This window comes from Rhinopithecus roxellana, chromosome 10, assembly GCF_007565055.1.
Source record: "Rhinopithecus roxellana isolate Shanxi Qingling chromosome 10, ASM756505v1, whole genome shotgun sequence".
NCBI classification, from domain to species: Eukaryota; Metazoa; Chordata; class Mammalia; order Primates; family Cercopithecidae; genus Rhinopithecus; species Rhinopithecus roxellana.
The window spans coordinates 14,742,012-14,762,787 of NC_044558.1; the positions used below are offsets into that span (position 1 = coordinate 14,742,012).

The following is a 20,776-nucleotide window of genomic DNA, read 5'->3' on the forward strand; positions in this document are numbered from 1 at the left end:
TTCATTACTTATTATTTATATAATGCCTTTACAAGTTTGTATTTATAATAAATATTTTAAAATATTTAAATTGCAGACATTTTTAATACCTTTCTTCCAAAAATTGTCTCCTAGACTTTACAGAAAATCAACCTAGGTCTATACTTGCCTTGTCTGAAATCCTTGGGGTTACTGCCAGAGCCTAGGGAAGCTTCCCAAAATCAAATATGTTAATATTTCTATAGCAAAACATACAAAGAGTCACATAGTGTAGAATAAAGGCTCTAAACGGCCTCATGTCAGTTCAGGTCAGGTTTTGTTGTCAAATGAGCTATACAAACACAAATACAGATGCTCATGCAGACATACACATACATACTTTCCATTTTTCAAGGCTTTTGGATTTCTTCCTTGTGAATGTGTATCACTCAGTCACAGAGTGCATAATCCAAAAATGTCATTGATCTACACATAAACCTATCTATGGAGGTGAGATAAGCTCAGTGGTCCAGAAGGTGAATGGTACTCAGGTACAGACATCAGGGAGAAGTATATGTAGTATGAAATTGGATCAGTATATATTGTATAAACATACAAATGTTAAATTAATATCACATTTAGTTTTCTCTCTAACTTCTGCTCTGATGATAATATATGCAGAAAAGAATAAGGCTCAAACAGTATGTCTAAGCTGCAAGTTAAAATTATTGCCATTTGAACTCATATCTGATTAAGCTTTACTTCAGACATATAGAAGACATGCTCTTTCTCTGACCTACAGGACACCACAGATCTTGGTTTGACCTGGGCATTGCACACACACTCTACTGTCAATTCTGAGCATCTTCTGATTTCTCCTTCCTTTCCAGGGAGAAGCCATTTTAAATGTCTCCCATTTTAAGCTGCGTTTCACCTGCTTTTCTGAGATGTCAAGCCCTGCATTTTATCTCTACCTTTAGCTAGATGAATCCGAAACCACAAAATGAACACCCTCTCAGCCTTGTCCTCCTCTCTTGACTATTTCCCCTGATTTCCTCCTGGGTAATGGCATCTCTTTCCTTGCTCTGTGCCCCCTATCTTCTACCCCATAGCTCATCTCCATTTTATAGCAATCCAGGCTAACAAAACTGTGTCTTTTTCTAAGGGGCAGTTCCTTCTTATCCCCCAATGAGAGCTTCAAAGCACAGTTACAAGTGACCTGGGCTTTTAAACAAAATTATACAGTGGTTTCTTAGTTCAGGAACATATTGTTGCGCAGCTGAGAAATTGCCAAGCATTTCTTCGGCACCCTTTATTGAAAAAAATACAGACTGGGAAATATCCAGCTGGTATCCAAAAATCCTGATTCGGCAGTGAGAGCTGCCAGCCCCTAGCTCTGCCTGGGCTGTTTGTTCTCGCAGCTTGAGCTTTTCGCATTTTCCACAGGCTACCCAGAATGAAACCCTGGATGCTTGGTCATATAGAAGTAATTTTTCCTGCTAAGGGTGAAATGGTGCTCACCAGCACTCTCTTCTCTGGACTTAAAGATGCAGTTGAAGGGGAGCTTGATAGGATCATGTAATTGAGAAAAGCAGGGAGGGTGAGGTACCAAGAATGGGTGAGTAGAAAAAAGGGAATGAATTCAAAATAGAATAATTATATCATGTGTATCTATTCCAAACCCTGGCCAGTCCCTGTTCCGAGACTTCTCCTAATACATGAGTATAACTCTTAGGCAAATCTGATCTTGTTAATAGGTTATATAACACAGTAGGACTTTGGTCAGAATGTTTGTGTCCTCCCCAAATTCATATGTTGAAATCCTAACTCCCAAGGTGATGATATCTGATGGTATCAAGAGATGAGTGAGGCCCTCATAAATGAAATTAGTGCCCTTATTAAAGAAGCCCCAGAGAGCTGTCTTGCTCCTTCCACCCTGTGAGGACAGAGCAAGAGGGTGCTCTCTATGAGTCAGGACATGAGCCCTCACGAGGCACCAAATCTACTGGCACCTTGATCTCGAACTTCCCAGACTCCAGAACTGTGAGAAATAAATTTCTGTTCTTTTTTTTTTTCTGGAGTCTTGCTCTGTCACCCAGGCTGGAGTATAGTAGCGCAATCTCGGCTCACTGCAACCTCCACCTCCCAGGTTCTAGCAATTCACTACCTCAGCCTCCCGAATAACTGGGATTACAGGTGCCCGCCACCATGCCAGGCTAATTTTTGTATTTTTAGTAGACACAGGGTTTCACCACCTTGGCCAGGCTGGTCTTGAACTTCTAACATTGTGATCCACCCGCCTTGGCCTCCCAAAGTGCTGGAATTACAGGTGTGAGCCACAGCGCTCACCCAAATTTCTGTTCTTTATAAGCTACTCAGTTTATAAGTAGCCTGAAAGGACTGAGACAAGTGGGAATCTGGGACAATACAATTTTATTCCAATAATTGTCAGTGGCCTACAGAGGACGACGACAGGAAAGGAAGACCAGCGGCAGGGTGACACCCCTAGAATAGCTGTCACTTTAAAGAGACACCCATTTGTTTTTCCTGTCATGCTTCCAGTTAAAGAAAAACTGGGGGATTCCCAAATAAGAAATATTAATACATGAGCTTCCACAAGCCCAGTAGTTATAGCAAAGTGAAGAAACTTTCCAGTATGCTTCAAGATGTACAAGCTTGGGATGAAAGGCATCCCAGCGGCAAACAAAACAGGTCTACCTATTCTGTGATAAATGAACAGATCTTATCACAAGAAGGCCCTTGAATAGATGCAGAGTTCATGTGCTGTGAAACCACAGCTGGCTCAAATACATAGCAAGAGATACAAAAGCCATGAGGGTCCATAGTAAATGGGCTCATGTTAATTAGATTGAATTTAAAAGAAAACCAATCTATTAAATACCGACTTGGCCCTGCCCTCTGTTAGGCTTCTCTTAATACTGTCTCTCCCCCAATTGCAAATGGCTTGTAAAGACACTGCCAGCTACTGTGTGAAGGAAGCCAATGCATAATGAGAGTGAGAAATGAGAAGAATTAATATGGGCTCCATCATCCCTCACCACATCCTTATTGTACCTTCTAGTTCTAGTGTCCTCCACAATCTGATCTTTTTCCTGATTCCTCTGCCCCCATCAATGCCCAGCTCAACCATTTTATTTTACTAAGCTCTTATTAAATAAGGATGCTTTATATGACCATTTTACCTGGCACCCGAAGGAGGCTAATGAAGCCAAACAGAAGTCAAGAAACAGAATAATAGCTTGGGCCAATGTTTTCTGGTATAATGAGTAGTCCAGTTATTATTCATTTAGTTGACACATCAATATGGTGTACAGTGATCAGGAATGGGACAACCCTTTTTCAGTAAAACTCTAGGCTAGCTATAAGTTGCAAATGGTGACAGGCTTTGCAAATTATGGCCATAGCCACAAATCAAAGGGCAATCTTCATGTGTGCATAGAGTGGAAAGGACTGGTGGCCACACATCCATCTTTGCAGGCACCCAGCATGCGCTGTGATTACCACAAGTCATCAAGGATGAAGGACAGAGATATAATTCTGTTTGCAGCTCACTATGCTTCCCCACTTACATTTTTATCTCCTAATGTCATTACAAAATGTTGACATGCAGGGGTCCTTGGAGCAGTCTCCTCCTAGTGAAGAATCCCAGTTGAATTTATTACCCGAACGTACTCCTTCAATTCACCTCAAGAGCATCTTTAACATATTCCTCCATAAAGGGCCACCCTCACAGAGATGAATAAGCAGCACAGGGAAGGTAGAATTGTACACTAGACCCTAACAGTCTAGCACCATAATGTGGGGCCCCCATCACTTTGATGTTTGTGGTGTTTATTTGCTAATAAGAAGAAACAAAAAGAGGTGCTTTTTTATCTTATTATCTGCCTCAGAAAATAATTGTCTAAAAAATTAGCAGTACGTAAGATTCCTCTTCTGCAGCATCCAGATCCCTGATCGATCCACTTCAGAAATAAAGGATTAAGTGCCCCAGTGGCTGGTAGTGCCCCTGGCAATAGGCTTCCACCCAACACCTTTGGGGACTGTCTCAGCTGAAAAAGCCCACTTCCCCAAAGCCGTGTCCCTTTCCTGGTGTAAATGGCACTGAAAAACTGGCTGTCACAGGTATAAAGACCTAGTCTTCTTGCCCTAACTCTGGACAACTCCAAAGCGTCAGTTTATCTTCAGAATTCCCCCACAGGATTTCTGGAGCTTCCATTAAAACTACATCACACCTACACTTCTCCTGTCCAGCCTTGTCCAATCTTCCCTTCCCGCTCATGGTGTTGATCTCAAAAGCACCCCCTAATAAAACCCCCTGCACACTAACCTCAGGCTCAGAGTCTGCTTCCCTGGGAACCTGACTCTACCCATGTCCCCCTTTTCAACACCGAAAAGAAATTGCTTCAAAGAGAACATACCTATTTTCAAATACTGAAATGACTTATTTGGTAGAAAGACAAATCTTTGCTCATTAAATTCAGAGGAGAAGAGAACGGGGAACAAAGAGTAGAAGTATTAAAAGGCATTATTGGGCTCAATATAAGAAATGCATTTGCAAAAATTATAGGTTCTTAAAATGGAATGGGTCTCATAAGGTAGTGAGCTCTCTGTCACTGTTAGCATTCAAACAAGAGCTGGATTATTATCTAACAGAGGGTTGTTCCCCAGTACATGGGCTGGAAAATTTTATGATTATCCTTAAGACCCAGTTCAAATGTCAGGTCTTTTATGTATGTCATCTTTTCTAAATTGCCCTAGTCAACTCAGTTCTATCTCCCCTTTGCTTTTATCACATTTTGTGCATGCCTCAGTCATCATACTTACACAGTAAACATGCCTACTTGCCTTATCTGACTAAAAATGTTTCTCAAGACTATAAACTATACCTTGTTCATCTCTAGATCCCTAGCTGACACATGACACGTTTTTCTAGTGTTCATTGTATTAATGTTGTAGAAGTTTTGTTTACTGGGTGGGAAAGTAACTGAAATGAATTTGATGATCTCATCTAGTTTCAATTTTTTTTTTTTTTTTTTTTTTTTTGAGATGAAGTCTCACTCTGTTGCCCGGCTGGAGTGCAGTGGCATGATCTTGGCTCACTGTAACCTCTGCCTCCCAGGTTCAAACAATTCTCATGCCTCAGCCTCCCAAGTAGCTGGGACTACAGGCATGCACCACCATGTCCAGCTCATTTTTTTGTATTTTTAGTAGAGATGGGGTTTCACCATGTTGGCCAGGATGGTCTCCATCTCCTGGTGATCCACCCTTCTCGGCCTCCCAAAGTGCTGGGATTACAGGTGTGAGCTACCGCACCCAGCCTCGTTTCTAATTTTTATGCTGACGGCACATATCTACCTCATAGAAATAAAGCACGCCTGAAAAGTTATACATAAACTGCGCTTTTACAAAACGTGAGGGGATCCCTATTGTAGCCAGCCAGAGTGACAGAAAATGCTATAGTCACTTATTTACATCTCTTTGTAGCAAACTCCTTGAAAGCAACATCTATACTCATTTCTCCTAATTCTCTTCTCCCATTCTCATAAACTGACTCCAATCAGACTTTCAACTCCACCACTTCATGGAAACTCCTCTTGTAAAAGGCAGGTGACTTTGATATTGACAACGCCAATGTCCACTTGCAGTCCTCTTTATCTACCAGCAATACTCGACGTCCTTCATCCAATCCCTGCAAGAGTCTGCTCAATGGTACCAGTGGCTCTGTCTCCACCCCCTAGTCTAATGCTCAACAAAGAAGGATGTTCTTTTGTAAACGCGATGTTATTGTCTACCCAAAACCGTCAAAGGCTTCCCAGTGTACTACAAAGAACTAGCCAGCACCCTTGATTTGGACCCCCTGTTGGCCCTCGGGTCCCAGGCCCTCACTCTGCTCCATGCACTCTGATCTGTCTTGAATGTGCACACATTGTTGCTCCAGGCCTTTGCTCTAGCTATTTCCCCTGCCTGAAACACTTTTTCTCCAGCTACCCAGGTATCACACATGCACCTCTTCCATGTCTTTACTAAAATCTTGCCTTCCCAATAAAGTGCTCTCAATCCTGACCACACCATGGAATGCTGAAGCCTGTCCTCACTTGTCATAGGCATGTTTGATCCCCTTGTCCAGCTTTGATTTTTCTTTTTCCCATAGCATCTCTCATCAGAGGGACTACATGATTACTTATTTGGCATGTTTATTATGAACTCATCTGCCTCTTGCTAATTAAATGTGAGCACCAGGAGGGCAGGGATCGGTATGTGTTTGTTCATTGCTATAACCCAGCACCTAGAATTGAGGTCTGGCCTACAGGGTGCTCTCAGTAAATATTTGAATTTTTTTAAATGGGGTCATGGATGATGCAACCAGATAGCTCTCAAATCTGACTTATCTTTATTGGCTATCCAATTATGATTATATTTTTCCAGCATCTTAAAGTCTTTCATATTATTCAAATCTCAGTACTGTATAATATCATAGGGATTTTAATCCTGTTAAGATACTAGTATGGTTTCAGATTAAATCAATCTGGTTTTCCTCCTAGTCTCTTTCCTATTATATTAATAAAGAAAATCCTTCTGTTCTTCTAAATTCAGTTCTTGAGGAGGATCTGTGTCTGAAAAAGTCTAGAACTGTTAGGCTTTCCTTGAGACTTTCTCCACCAGATTAAGGAAGGCAAGTGTAGAAACGATGGGCTAAGAGGCCAGGGTTACCCAGCTGTCCTGAGAAGTTCTGAGTACTCCATCTTCACTTCCACATTTAGCACAGAGTACAAGCAGAATATGGGAGACAAAAAAATCTCTTTCTTCTCCCATAATAAGGGGAAATACTTTCCTCTACTCATCAAATCCTCAATGATCATCTCCTTTGACAACTAGAAATTCTGATACCACGTCATCACTTTGTTCTGGTGACTGAGGCTGGAGTTAGTTCCTTAGCATGGCTCTGAATAGTGTCAGAGTTTTGTGAGCAGTATCTTGCAAGATAGGGTAAATTTCTAATGTTCTCCAGCCTCACCATTAATCAAAAATATCATGACTGAAACACACAATGGAAGCATATTGATAGAGAATCATGATCTTTCCTGCCTGTTAAATGCCAGACCCATTCTTTTCTTTAAACCCTTGCACACAAAGGAGAACATTCTGAGTTTTCAAAGAAATTCAAGCAGATCTGACAAGTTTAAGAGCCACTCTGGATAACTACACAACTTCCGCAGAAGCCAGCATTCTTTTTATTATTTGTTCTTTCAGAAGATAATTGTCCTTTCTACTTGAATTTGGCCCCATTTTCCTCCCTGACTGAGTCTCTCTTTGGATGTGCTTTAATCACCAAATTTAAGCCACAGTAGAGAAACAAACTAAAGGTGTTCGTTCACTCTGAGAATGTCTACAAGATTCTTGATATTCTAGGTTGCAGAGACAATTTTATAGCCAGAAGAAAGCAATAGGAAGTGTAATAAAAGGAGAAGGAACAGGCAGATTCCCCATCACTAAGATATCCAAATTAATTACAGAATTAAAGTAAGGGAGCAAAGGGCCTGGAGGATAGTAAGAGCACTTCCAGAATGTGTTTGTGCCCCTTTGTAAGGTATCAGGACCGCTAAAATCTTAACAAGGCTGTTTCATTTCATCTTAAAGTAAAAGTCCTTTCCAAGGCCTACTCCATTATGCAAATCAAACCTACTCTCAGACGGACTGACTTGCATTTTTATTAAGAGGTGCCTTTCTATAAAAGAGCAAGCTCTCAAGTTCAGCAACAACCAGGTTCTGTGACTGAATAAACATACTTTTAAATAAACACAATGGAAGAAGACAGGAAAACAGGAAAGGTTGAAAGAAATGAAATGAGTAGAGAAAAGGTGTGTACATATTGAACTAAGTGTTAATTAAGTAGTAGGGTTATCAATATCACACTAAATTTATAAAATCAAGTGTGGTCAACACAAATATAGATCTGGGAATTTATAGAATAAAATGAAAGGCATCATAAAACAAAACCTAATAACCAAAAGGAAAAATTGATCTTTTTTTTTGGAAGGGAGTCTAGCTCTGTCACCCAGGCTGGAGTGTAGTGGCGCAATCTCAGCTCACTGCAGCCTCTACCTCCCAGGTTCAAGCAATTCTCCTGCCTCAGCCTCCTGAGTAGCTGGGACTACAGCGTGCGCCACCACGCCCAGCTAATTTTTTGCATTTTTAGTAGAAACGGGGTTTCACTGTGTTAGCCAGGATTTTCTTGATCTCCTGACCTCATGATCCACCCACCTCAGCCTCCCAAAGTGCTGGGATTCCATGTGTGAGCCACCGTGCCCGGCCATCATTTCCTAGTAGGTATGAAATACTAAATCCAAAATTGCCTTATCTCATCAAAATCATCTTATTTAACCTAAGCTGAAAGGACAGCATCTACAAAAGAACTGTGATTATTACTAAAGAGCAGAGTTAAGTGCAAGCCAGTGATGGCACTTGACGTACTAGCGCATTTTTCAGAGTAAAGATGTTGACATTTGTCTCAAATAAATTAACATTCCCATCTCTTCAAACACATTTGATCAGAACATCACGTTCATATACCAAGGGGAGCAGAGAAGCGGAAGGGTAGAAAAGGCGTTTTTATATTTGATTAAGCGATGAGTGCTAGTACCTCATATGTTGCTGAAAATAACACACGCACTGGTTCTAGATACAGTGATCTTGCTTGTGCACATGGGTCTCTTCAAGGGATCCTGGGGAAACAAAGGGCTCTTTGCCCTTTTGTCCCAGCTCCATATGGAGTGGGAGACTAGGCATGGCTGAGTTTAAAATGTGGATCAGTCATGCTTGTTTGGCCATGGATTAACAAGCCATTGTCTCCAAAGGCTAAATCCAGAAAGAAGTTTTCTGAGAAAGCTTTTTTTTTTTCCCCCACCCCCCACCAAACATCCAGCGATGTGTTTTTCTAGGTCTCTAGTTTGGAAAACTGATCAGTACTTCTTCACATATAGCAAAGTACGGCTGTTCACAATCAAAGAGGCTTTGAATTTATTCACATCTCCCAAACCAATTTGGTCCTCCATCTAAAAGAGGCAATGCATTTTGAAGGGCTCCAGAAATGAAAATAAAATTGCACAGAGGCAGATTAAAAAAAAAAAAAAAAAAGAAATCTTCAACAACTTGTCAGCACCTGCGTGTCCCAGCTTCATTCAACTATAAGACTTTGAACTTCAGTCACTAAGTACTGCCTTCTGATCTTTAAACCAGGATGGGCCAAGTACTGTCCTCACCAACACCATCTTCTAAAGCTAGCTGGGCTGCTTTACGCCCAGGATTTGGTGAACGGATTGTGAGCCTGGCTGGGTGCAGATATAGTCACCCAAATGAAGCCTGTCTTTTCCTGTGCCTCCCACGTGCCCAATCCAAAGGACTAAATTACCTCCTCATGTTCTGATTTTTATTCCAGTCTCCAGTGGATGAGGACCCTTATTCAGAATCTCCAACTACATTGGACAGTCCATGAGAAGCTGCCTAAATCCTTGATTCTGGGCTTCCTATATCTACAGATGCCAGCTGGGGTCTGACACATCTACCCTTTCCTGTTCTATATGAGATGATTAGGCCATTATTAGTGTCAACACATCTGGGTTGCCTTTTTCCATTACTATATCAAACTCCTACATACCCACGCTAGCCTGAATCCCACCAAGGGGGTTATCTGCTCTTAAATAGGGACTCAGAGCTTGCTGACCTCCACCTTGTGGCAGGCAATCCCATGGCAGGGTTAAGCCCAATCTTTCCTGGCTTTCTGACCCTCCCTAGACCCTGGCCTGCAATACAAATTGTGTTCAGTGTTTGAATGGGTGCATCCAAGTTTATTTGAGATTTTCTTTGTTTGCTTTATACTGAAAATTGCTCTCCTTTCCAGAATTATTCAACTCTTTCTTTTACTATGGCTCATTTATAGCTGCTGGTTATTAGCACTAAAAATGGATCTTTAAGACTTCCGAGTTTCTAACTGCTTACCTTCATTTTCTTGATCTCTAACTCTCCTGGGAATGGACATGTGAAGTTTCATTGAGAATGCAACACAATCCACTAGGATGGATGCCCAGCTCCTAACCTCATACAGGGAGAAACACATGAAAACTATTTTTCTAACCACACAATTGTGTCCACAGTCCTAGAAAACAGCCTATCCTTTTCTCTATCCATACAAAAAAAAAAAAAAAGGATATTAGTTTAGAAAGTACAGAATGTTAAGGATTCAGTTGCCAACACAGTCAAGAGGCTCTCTCTGGCCCAGCCCATCCCCTCTGACTTACCAACATCCCTGGAGCCCATCTTGTCCCTGCTTGCTGCAATCAGCACTGCAGCCCAGTCTGTGACCTCTTCTTTCTTTGTCTCCCTTTTTCCACAGTCCTAATTCCACAGATAAAGACCCCATCAGAATGCTCTAACCGGCTAAAACCATTAGCCCAACAAGTGTTGCCATTCTTCCCTGTGGGACCTTGGGTAGCTGAAAGGCTGTTGCTATCTCAACTTGACTCTGGGAGATGGACCAAGCCGGGAAAAGCAGCAGAAATCACTCATAGGAGGTACCAGCGTCGATGGAAATAAGAATAAATCTTTCCCAGAAATAAGAATTTGGCAATTTACTTGGCAAGTAAAACAATGGGCTATTTACTCATTTTTATTTTAAAATTTGTTTACTTTGTTTGCTTTCAAACCACATTCAGTGGTCTCCAACATTTCTATAGTCGATGGCATTTCACCTGGATACTTTTCCTCTGGTGGAAGTTGACAAGCAGAGAAAGAGGTCTTCAAAAGAAAATGTCATTTGTTATTTCAAACAGAAGGAAACTCGGGGCTTATTCTTGCCCCCACCCTTGTCAGACTCTGGAGTACACCGTCACTGTTATAATCAGATACTAGTACTTATTAATGGCTAATCTGAATCCTTCACAATGGGGCCCCTGCCTATAAATGAATCATCCCAGACAAGTCTGAGTGCGACATGCAGTCTCGTTATCTTTAGAACTGGCAGTAAATCAACTCACCTGAAGCTATCAGGCTCACATCGGCCAACTGTGAATTCTGATCCACGCTAACAAAACAAAATGGGGACATCCTTATGGCGCAGCAATGACATTTTGATGTTAATTCGGTACTGCCTAAAGGTGCCGATCTGCTCATCTTTTATAAGCACAGATGAAACTCTCTGTTAAATGCCAGCCCAAGATCTCAAAGAATAGACACTAACCAGAGTACCCTGAGAACACATTAGTCCAGCTCATAGTAGGATCACAACTAAACCAGTTTTGTAGAATGTAAGTGAAACTAGATTATCTTCCAAGTCTTCAAAGAAAAGCTCACAATTTTCTTCAGTTACGTAAGCCAGTCAGTCCAGCAACCTGACTTTCAGAAATTCATCCCCTTGTCTGTCTTGAGTCTATCATGCTGCAGATTAAGCTCTTTGGCTCTCATGCTCTCCTTGGTGGAAGGCACATGATAAGCCCTCAGAAATATTGTCAGTATGAACAAAACTGATGTCAAGATGGATGATGTTTTGTCATTACCTTGCATGTACAGATTATTGCTAAGCCCACTCTCAGTCTCTTCTTCCTGAGCCTAAACAATCTCCCTTTCTAATTCATTTCCTATAGTTCTTAGGACAATATTCATTGAGTGCATAGAGCAGGCTCCATGCTGTCCATGCACTATGTGAATATATTCTCATATTCCATTGCAGTAGGCCCTGATATTTTCTCCGTTTTACCAATAGAGAAAGTGAGCTTCAGAGACATGAAGGGACTTGCCCAAGGTAACTGCTGGAAAGAGAACCTATGTAGGTCTGGCTCAGGGTGCACCCAACAACCACTGCAGCATATATTCTCAAATTTCTTTTATTCATCTCTGTAGCTCTCATCTGAACTGTCTACACATCCTTGTTTCATTAGGAAGCACAGAGTGATGACAGTAGTCTAGTTAAAGTCTAACCTCTGCCTAGTATATTACAGAGATAATTTTCATGAATGCCTTACGCTTCAATCCCATGCATCTATCCACTGGCACTGCTAACTAGTGATGGACTTGGTACACATTATTATTCTGCGGTGTTCTTCTACTGGACATGCATACAACTGATTCTTTGTAACATTATTGTTTGCTAATCAATCACATATTTATTAAATGCTTATCAGGTGCTGGAGGAAGTAGAAATGAAGTATAAGCCATCATCATCCTCAGGCAAGCTAATTGGAAGATAAAAATATATAAAATTATTGATGATGTTCTTTATTTAAATGCCAGCATGAAGTTTAGAATATAAGTATCCTAAAAATGGTGAGAAGAGAGGGCACGATGTCTGGAGAACTATATTTTTCAAGCTTCTTTCTACTTATCCCTCTTTTTCCCAGTTCTCCCACTAGTTTTGTGCAGTGAGCAAAGTAAACATCCATGTGCATTTCAATCCAAATGCCCGACTGTGAAAAGAAACATAAGTAACACTGGGCCTTGAACTGTTCCTTGTATTTGTCCTCAGGTGGACAACGAGCCTCTGATATCTACTCTGATATCTCAGGCAGTCAGGTGAGGGCTAATAGGCATACCATAGAGTATCACGTCCAAATCATAGCTACGGTCTAAATGAATTATACATAAATCTTTTTCCATGATCTACCCAGCCTTTCATTTTCATCTCAGAAGATTAGATTAGTATGACAGGATTTGTCCTTTATGAAGTCAGGCTGCCCAGTTAAAAAACCTTCTTCTCTTCAAATGATTGCAAATTGATTTTGTTAAGATTTTTATTCTTCAGAAAAGCTGGGGGAATGATAATTCCTCATCTCTCCTCTTCTCTCAGTGTATTTGATTTCTTTACACTGGCCTTTTTCCTCTAGCCCTCTGATAGTTTTAATAATTATACACACTGATCAGGAAAGCAATCAATTATTTCAGTGTTCCTATGGTAGAGATGATGTGGGCTTTCAAATTTAAATCCAAGCAACTCACAAAAGTAGCCTAATGTTGGCCAGGCATGGTGGCTCACGCCTGTAATCCCAACACTTTGGGAGGCTGAGGTGGGTGGATCAGGAGGTCAGGAGAACGAGACCATGCGGCTAACACCATAAAACCCCGTCTCTACTAAAAAATACAAAAAAAAAAAAAAAAAAAAAATAGCAGGGCGTGGTGGCGGGCGCCTGTAGTCCCAGCTACTTGGGAGACCAAGAATGGCGTGAATCTGGGAGGCGGAGCTTGCAGTGAAGCGAGAGATCATACCACTGCACTCCAGCCTCAGGGACAGAGCGAGAATCTGTCTAAAAAAAAAAAAAAAAAAAAAAAAAAAAAAAAAAAGAGTAGCCTAATGCCAAATTTTCCTTCTCCAGTTCAATTGACTAGTTCCTGTGCTCCATTCATTTAAACATAGATGACTACCTAAATGCTATCAGTTCACAAAACTGCCTCCATGTCTATTAAAGAAACATATTTTTTTTCTAATTTTCTTACTGATGAATCAAGAATATATTTTAGAGGCTGCTTTTATTCTTGGCACCATGACATAAGTGGATATATACTAGCAATGACGCCCATGTGTATTAACAGTATAAACAGCAACATAGTTTCTCAACTTTTGCCCAAAAAAACAGCATATTATCTGAGCTAGAGGTACTTCCAGGTACAAACAGAGTAAGGCACAATGTTTTTGTCTGTATGTTGATGCTTATTTTGGTTATATATGTAACAATTTGCCAACAGAGTTACCAGATCATGGGTTAAGTTTGCAAGTTAGCTTCACACAGATGAAAGATATCTTGGTTCATAGGAAAACGTCCTCTTTTGTTCATATTTTTGAGTTCCATGAAGGTGCACAGGTTATCAAAATTTTCAGAAGAGTCCCCAAAAGACCTCTCATCAAGAAACTCCATAGTATCAGTAACCTAGTTACAGTAAGTTATTAATATTGAAATCTTCCGTGATGGAGGGTAAGTTTGTCTCTCCTTAATTCTCTCAACTTCTTAATCCTTTCCTAATGTAAGGGAGAATAACCTCAGATTACCCTCTCTGTTCCTTCACAGAAAGGTAAAATTTCTCCTGCTTTCTTTCACCACAATAAAACTCTTCAGCTACCTAATTGGCCTTATTTATTAAATATGCACTAAAAGAGGATTTTCACTTTGCTCAGTGAATGCCTTCTAAAGTCAGAATTAGTTAAGCTTCCTTCTTTGATATGTCAAGTCATCATATCCATCATGCCCAATTTTTCTTTTAGATTACCTGCCCTGGTTCACAGCTTCAGCTCTTCTTTGCACAATGTAAGTATTGTCAATCAGAGATGGGTGCCTGGCTGAAACAGACCACCTTGAAGCTGCCCAGTGCCTGCAGTCTGAGGGTTATGAACAGTGTCACCTAAATTAGCCTCCTAAACACTATGCCTGCATTACCAGAGGCTGCCACCAGGGGCTACTCTTTATGGCTTACTGAGAAAAGTAAGCCTGGCTAGAAAAAAGTGGGCCTGGTTAGAAAAATGGGCCAGAACCATCAGACCCTCTGTCTCTCTCAGAAGTCTGAACCAAAACAACTGGAAAGAATGGCAAGTCTTTCCCTATAACATGAAACAGAGTAAGGGCCATGACAACCAAGGTCATGGGCACTGTGAAGTAATAAGGAAGCAGAAGCTATGGGATAGCAGGGGATGCCTGCAGTAGACAGGGAAGTGGCTCAGATGCAAGTGGAAAGCAAAGAACCCAAGATCTTCAAAATACAGACCATATGTCCCTGAGGGAGACCCAGTAGGAAGCCAGCCGGGGAGTGGTCTTAGTTCCTCCCAGCTTTCCAACTCTAGACACAAATATCCTCGTGGTAAATTGCCTGGTATTTTGTTTTTATTTTGTTGGTTGTTGTGCAACAACTTAGCCTTTGCTCCTGCTAATTGAAAGAACCTAATTAAAAATAAGCAGGTAGCTGGGCGCGGTGGCTCACACCTGTAATCCCAGCACTTTGGGAGGCCAAGGTGGGTGGATCAGGGGGTCAGGAGATTGAGACCATCCTGGCTAACACATGAAACCCCGTTTCTACTAAAAATACAAAAAATTAGCCAGACGTGGTGGCGGGCGCCTGTAGCCCCAGCTACTCAGGAGGCTGAGGCAGGAGAATGGCGTGAACCCGGGAGGTGGAGCTTGCAGTGAGCCGAGATTGTGCCATTGCACTCCAGCCTGGGTGACAGAGTTAGACTCTGTCTCAATCAATCAATCAATCAAATAAACAGGTATAAAGGCTACCGCTAGTTACTATTTCCTAGTTTTACAGTATCATTCTTGGATTTTATTCTACAGCTTCCCATTTTCATGAGGCAAACATCTGCCTCCATGATGTTTACCTTGCTCAGAATGCAACAGAGCAGAGCTAAGGTGAGAGCTAGGTTTAGTTCCCTGGCCTGAGACAGGGGACAGAGTGCCCTTAGTAATGCAAGGTCACTCACACAAGAACCCTCCCACCCCCAACCCAAGCCCCTTTTCTTATTTCCCATTCTGTTTTCATCCCATCTGGTTGTAATATTCATTCAAGTGTGGCGCTTTTTTTGTCACACATTCTTAAGATGGATGGCGAGCTCGCCGCATTCATACCCAGCGCTTCCTGCATGTGCTCCCAAGTCCCCAGGCACGTCTCTGGAGCTGTAAGGGTATACATTTGCAGCATTCCTCCATCTGTTCTTTCATCTATCCAGCCACTGGTGTTTATTCAGTATGCAGCTCATGGCTAACAGAGAATTGGGCATAGCAAGCAGGGACAATTTACTTGGAGATAAAGTCAAATCATACACTTGAAGAATTACAGTTTGCTTGGAGATTAAATACTGTTTGCATCAGCAAGCTGAGTAATAGATGCTAACAAAACCATATCCCCTTCACAGGCATAGGAAGGGTTAATCAGAAATTGCTTACAAACGTGACCCCCAAATAATAAATAAGCAGGTAGATGGGGGCTGGTATCCCAGATTGTGTGGGGGATAATCAAAGATGAGTGAAGCTGCATGAAACCCTGGGATGGGTGGCTGCTCCACATATCTGAACTCACTGGGACTCACACAAACCTCCATTAGGTCCTGAGGAAGGTTCTTTGTGTAATATCAAGCAGATGTTAAACTATGCGGAAAGTTAGCTATTTATTTTATTTGAACTTCTCTTTTGTTGGAGTTTCTGCTAATCTTTATATGGCTCTTGGTATCTAAAATTTTCACTACATCCAGTTCTCTGCAGCTGCAAGAGACGAAATTTCTCCTATCTTGCTCCGCTCTCTCAAATACTTTATCAATGGGTCTTGAACAAAGGCCAAATTCACCAGTATTCAGCTTTTCCTCATTGTACATAAGATTGATCTGCACTTTGTTCAAATCACGTCATTCCCCACATCCTTAAGAATTTTGGATGAAAGAACTGGCTCTGACCATCAAGGTTACAGCTTTGTTTCTTCCAAATCATTGGGTGTTTCACATTGGCCTATGAAGTGTCCATGATCACTTCAAAAGAATTTAATGTTCATTGACACTGACCAAGTTTGATTCACTTTGAATGTATCAGAATATGACAAGGTAAGATATTAAGTTTACCCTCTGTAAAATGGTGGTTAAGTGGTTGTCAGAAAGACTAGTTTCTGAAATATTTAATAGGCGTCACAGAAATTTGGTGTGAGAGGAGGTTACAGAGTTACTTGTTAGCACAGATTTAAAAGTCAAATAAACATCAATTTAGTCCTTGGAATTAGCATCTCAACACAAGCTGCAAAGAGAGGTAGATATGTGCTATTTATTCCTGAGAATAATGGTCTAAAGATATTCTGTAATGGACAGGCCCTGGTGTGTGTTGTTCCCCTCCCTGTGTCCATGTGTTCTCATTATTCAGCTCCCACTTATGAGTGAGAAGCTGGAAGCCATCATCCTCAGGCAATTTATTATGAGGATATATATGCAGAGAGTTGGAGAGCTGTGAGGAACTAAAGATATTCTGTAATGGATTCTATCTGACAAGAACCAGGGGCACCAGCCTCCAGAAACCCCCATAAAGTTTTACTCCCCATATTTCTTCTCCAGGTGCCTCAACTTTCTGAATGATTTTGACAACTGGTTTCTGTAGCCACCACTTCACAATGGCTCCTAAGTAACTGATATAGTTTGGCTATCTCCCCACCCAAATCTCATCTTGAATTGTAGCTCCCATAATTCCCACATGTTGCAGAAGGGACCCGGTGGGAGGTAATTTAATCATGGGGGTGGATCTTTCCAGTGCTGGTCTTGTGATAGTGAATAAGTCTCATGAGATCTGATGGTTTATAAAGGGGAGTTCCCCTGCACAAGTTCTCTTGTCTACGTGCCTTGCTTCCCCTTCACCTTCCACCATGATTGTGAGACCTCCCTAGCCATGTGGAACTGCGAGTCAATTAAACCTCTTTCCTTTATACATTAACCAGTCTTGGGTATGTCTTTATTAACAGCATGAGATTAGACAATACAGTAAAAATCTAAAATTTAGACTTTCGTCTTGATAAACCTACACAGTTTTACAAAGAAAGGTTTAGTAAGTAGCCAAGGTAACAAAGCAATAAGTTCAAAATAGAGCAGAAGCATATTGCTGCTATATATATATTTTAAAAAAGAACTGGATTTGGAATCAGAAATTTAGATTCAAATCTGAATACTTAGCTGTGTGCTCTTTGAAAAGTTATTTACTGTATCCAAACCTCATTTTCCTCTAGAAAATAAAAATGTTAATTCTTAGCTCATAGAACTGTAAAGAGGATTAAATGAAACACTACATAAGAAAGTCCTCAGTACAGTGCCTAGTACACAGTAAGTTCCCTGGTTCATTAAGTGTGAATCTATTGACCACATATTATAGCCAAGAATATAAGTGAGGATGACTTTCATTTCATACTGGTTTACAAACTGGTTACATTGTTAAATTCACTGTCACTTTCATTGTCCCCATGATCTAAGCATCAGTCATATCTGATCAAAAACACAGCTTCCAGTTTGACTGGTCCTTCAGTGTAACCTAGAACAGCATGGGCTCCCGAGCTGTCCCTTCTGAATATGTCTGAACACTCCACCTCCTCAGGGCCTGGTGTGGGTCCCACTGATTTTTCCCATGACTTTAGGTCGTTCACTCAGCTGGATGATTGCTATGATTTCTGGCCCAAGAGAAATACCTTGCCTCTTTCTTGCTTCTTACTGTGTAGTCAGATATCTGAAGAATGTTCAACAACCCATTGAGGATACTGATTCCACTGTTCCATAAAATTCATGTTCTTCAGCTATTATTCCCAGCCGCTCACCTGGTCTCAGATGGATCAGCTCCCTCTGGGGAGGTTTGGTTTGTGCCACTGATGGCTCTTTTACTATCAGGTTACTTTCCTTTGCCAGACACAATTCCACTTAAGGAAAACTACCTCTTTCTTCCCATGTGAAAATCTAGATTTCCTCTAGGCTTGTCCAATCTGAGTTCTTCCCCAACCTGAGGAATGCCACCAGCTTTTGTCTCATCTGCAGACTGGTTTGCTTTGAGCACAAAGAAAAGCTAAACCACCCACTTCTCACTCCCATTCATGCCCCCTGCTCAGTCCACAAGCTCCGCCCACTTGCCCTGATTCTTTGGGATGATTCATCAGCTGCAGTGTACTCGCCAAAGTATCAATTTAATATCAGTACATCATAATTTTACAATATAAAATTCTCTAAGTACACACATAAAATAATGCAAAGTAATTCCTACTGATAAAGAAGCAGTATTTAAATCACGTCTGCACAGAGTAAATACCTGAACTAAGAGCAAGAAGAGGTAAGGCAGAAGTAAAACTTGAAATTCTGAATATCTGAATCACTTAAGACATAGGCAACCTTGCAACCTTGTAACAGGTTTTTTTTTCTTTCTTTTACAAATCAACCAATTTCTAAATATCTTCACAGGCCTATAAAATAATCACATTTTCCATTGCTATTTCTCAAGATTAAAGCCACCCCCTGCTCTACAGCAAATGTATTCACATTTAACGAAGTCTCAGCCTCCATTCTCACCCACACCCTCAAAGGTAAAGTAAATGCTCTAAGGTCCATTCTCTGGGAGGGTCCAGAGATATCATGGACTATAGGTGGGTGGATTTCACACTCCAACACAATCATAGGAAGAACTCTTGAGCAGCCCCAGACCAATGCGGTGATGGGTTGGAGGGGACAGTTAGAACTGCAAAAGTGACCAGTGTTTCCAGGTATCCACCTACTGACTCACAGACATGTACTTGGCAAGTTCCTATCCATTCAGCAATAAAGGAACTGCATTTGGAGGCCTATAGTTTCCCCAAGTCTAATTTTTTTTGGTTTAAAGTAGCTAGCATGTCCTTAGTTGTGTTCATGCACGCACCTGCACAATATTGAGTGTTTATGTACAAAAATGCAGAAATGAGTCATCTCAGACAGATCTGTACATGCAGAGCTATGCATCTGTCAAATACACATGAGGGGGACCATGGTGCCATGGCACCTAACATTGTTGTAAAAGCAGTTGTTGTCTGCTTCTTCTTTAAGGTGAACACAGAGAATCACCTTGGAACAGAAGTCTACATCTTCCCAGAAGTGCTCAAAGGCAAACAAATGCCTCTTTTTCTGGAGGGGAGTAAAAGAAGACTTTTGGGGTATGACGAAACTATTCTTCTTGGTATGGGCACACTGATTTCTGAAGAAGAGGAGGAGAAAAGCAATAAGGAGCCAAGGATTCTGTTGGGAAAAGAGAGACTGATACTCCAAACCTCTTCAACATTACTACAAATTCTTCTGTTGATTGATACAGTTCAGACTGAGACCACAGACAGCAAAGAAAAATGGTGGAACATTGCATGAGACAGTGGGGAATTTGAGAAAGAATCCAGCTTGACATAATAGACTAGAGGTACATAGAGGGGAACTAGTTTCACACAGAATAAGGCTGAATCTGGAAGTCCTTCCAGACATACATACCCTAGAACAGTGGTCCTGCGTTGGGAACACTGGGTGAGCAAATGAACTAACTTAAAATATTGCAAACCTAAGACAAACCAGAAAAATATGTATAACAGGGTCCAGTACTGTACCATTCAGACTGTCCAATTCTCTCTTCATCTGAGGTCTATAAGCAGGCTGACGCATGGCCTGAGTAAACTCCTAGTGCTCTTGAAGAATCTGGTGCGGATACTAGAGAGAACTTCAGAAAGGAAAATTGCTTTTATGTTCATATGGACAGAAAGGAGTTTTAGTAGTAAATTTTAAAATAAGAGACGTGATTTCTCTTTATACCCCAGCTAATAACCAGTACAAATGGGTGCAAAACTGCTTACGCAAAAGATAAAGATAGAACCACTTTAGTCTAATTTAGATAATTTTGCTAGTGGGTTTTTATCAAAACGTGAAAAAAATAGAAGTGTGATGTGGTGAAAGGTGAGCATCCAGATGGTGAACTGCGGCTCATTTTCCTAATATGTGGAAACCAGTGTGATTTCAAGTCAATGTTAGCAGAAAACGCTCATCCCTGGGACAGAAACTAGGAATGATATGAATGGGAATAGTCTTGAGTCTAGAAGAGGCACTTTATAATTTTACAGGCCTCAATTGGGGACAGGGTTATAGCAGGAGGGATTAATATCCACTGGGTCTTGCAAAATCAAGTGTACAAAGTAAGAGTAAGTATCATTTTAAAATGGTGCCGTAACACATGCAGTGCCTTGGTAAAGACATTGTATCAAGAGTTGTCATTGAGGGACATGTTTGGCAAATAGTTTAGCTTTATGTATTTACTTCTAAACA

At 41.1% G+C, this 20,776-nt stretch overlaps 1 protein-coding gene across 1 annotated transcript in view; it reads right to left on the minus strand.

The window, feature by feature from the left end:
• The window catches only part of GRIN2B (glutamate ionotropic receptor NMDA type subunit 2B), a 435,571-nt gene that overhangs the window by 198,482 nt on the left and 216,313 nt on the right, over nt 1-20,776 (minus strand). The gene's annotated exons all lie outside the window — the stretch shown is intronic.